We start from the raw sequence: 2170 nt of genomic DNA, 5'->3' as shown, positions 1-2170 counted from the left end.
TTTTAAAAAAACAAAACAACCAATTTATTGACTAATAATTAGTTGTTTCCAAAAATACAAAGTTAATTGATTTTTTAAGTTTTAAAAGTTATAAATTTTTATTATATACAAATGTACAAAAAAATTAGAAATGTAAACCTGGAGATATTATTGCATTCATTTTTAATTACAAAACAACTAATTTAATAACAACTACTAAATTGTTTCCAAATATACAAAGTTAATTGATTGTGTAAGTTTTAAAATGTTTACAAAGTTAATGCATTAGTTATTTATTTAATACCAGATTTAATGTCAATATATTTCAATTAATATGATAGCATAATCATGACATAGTACAAATAGCATTAGTTCTAAAGCTTCAAACAAATTAAAAATCAAATTAAAAAAAATAAAGTTACATGATTTATGATTGGTGTAAAGTTACTGCAACTCATCCAATCCCAACTTTAGTTTTAAAAATAGGAAAGTAATGTAAACAATTACAAATGAAAACATTTATCTATTACTTTTTAGGTGAATTTCTTCTACATTATTTTGTATTTCTACATCATTCCTTTAATACCACGTAGCATGCCACATAAGAATTATGTTAACAAAATTGATGTGTATCTTTTGCTTGTACTTCACTGTGCCAGAATTTTGTACAATGGAAGCTCCATCTACATAAAACAAATCATGTCAGATTTGCAAATTAAAGTTGTCATGATACTTTCTACATATATGAAACGTAGATACGCTAATTAACATTTCTCATAATGAACTTCAACATTGATTCTTCCAATATCTTTCAAGGCATAATAGAGATTAAACTTACAATATGATTAATTACCTCAAGAATATTTAATCTCCTAATGATCGTCAACCAAGAAGCTTCCAATGGTAAACCTTGCACTACCTATCCATATGCCTTTCTAGCAAACGAAACTGCTACACCAATTAGGTGATGGTTGATAACGTAAAACTAATTAAGACGTAGAATGCATTAATAGTAGCAAATGAAAAAAAAAACTAAAAGAATCCTTACACGATCTTAAAATGCCTTCATGTCCCCTTTTGAATCACATAATTGATGCATGAAAAGAAAAAAAATGAGTACTCAGATTGAGTAAAGGGTTAACAAAAATCAAATGAAATCAAATACATTATAACATTAACAAAAATCAAAATAAAAAAAGGACTTGTAGTGAAAATTGTGTTGCGCTACTACAATATTATATAGGATGATAAAGAAAATCATATTTTTATTAACTTTTTTAAATATAGAAGTTCTTTTAAAAGCTTTTAAAATATACACAAATTGTGTTGAATTCAAGTCATAGTCTGAGTATACGATTAATTGTAGGTTCCCTGGACGGATCGCACGAGATATCGCGGTCTACTCAGGTGCGGAATCCCTGCGTAGATCGTTACGAGTATAGAACACAAACACACGAATACACGAAACACGTTATATAGATAACCGAACTCACGTGATGTAAATATCACTGTTACAAAACACACGTTACCGAACAAACTCGATAACCAACACTGCTAACTAACTGAAAAACGATTAACCCTAAACCAGCCGTAACCTATCAATATAAATACACGACAACTTCGCCTAATATGTTCAGGCGAAGTTGTCCATAACTTCGCTTGTTCAACAAGTTCGCCTAGGCGAACTTGTTGACAACTTCGCTTATAAAAAAAAACATAAATAACAATACAGACACTAGACTATGAACTACTGACATTTATGCACCAACAGACTCCCCCTTGGCTGTAGCTTCATATCTTGATCTTTAAGCTCTTGTCTTGTAATCCTGTATCTTCACGCATGTACTCCTTCTCTAACACATACCGTGACTACTCGCTGATATTTCCTTGCTTCATCCTTCCAAGCAGGAATATAGAATATCTTCTTTTCATTCAACATTTGCAGATCAGCTTTCGATAAGTTAACAAGATGCATCGGATCATACACCTTCAGCACTTCTTGTTCGTCTTCGTCTTCCATCACGGCTTCAGCAGTCTGGCAATCAACGTACCACCATTTTAGATTCTTCAACACATCTTGAGGCATAGTCTTCATTGGAACCTCCTTGATGCATCGAATCGGTTTGTACTTCATCACCATCCATGGCTTGCCATCTGCTCTCATTCCCCTTTCTGTATCCTCCACGAGCTT

The sequence above is a fragment of the Bidens hawaiensis genome, unplaced genomic scaffold, assembly GCF_021521415.1.
Source record: "Bidens hawaiensis isolate Kalapana, Puna unplaced genomic scaffold, B.hawaiensis_p1.1 tig00044190_1, whole genome shotgun sequence".
Classification (NCBI taxonomy): domain Eukaryota; kingdom Viridiplantae; phylum Streptophyta; class Magnoliopsida; order Asterales; family Asteraceae; genus Bidens; species Bidens hawaiensis.
This window is presented reverse-complemented; position numbering follows the sequence as displayed.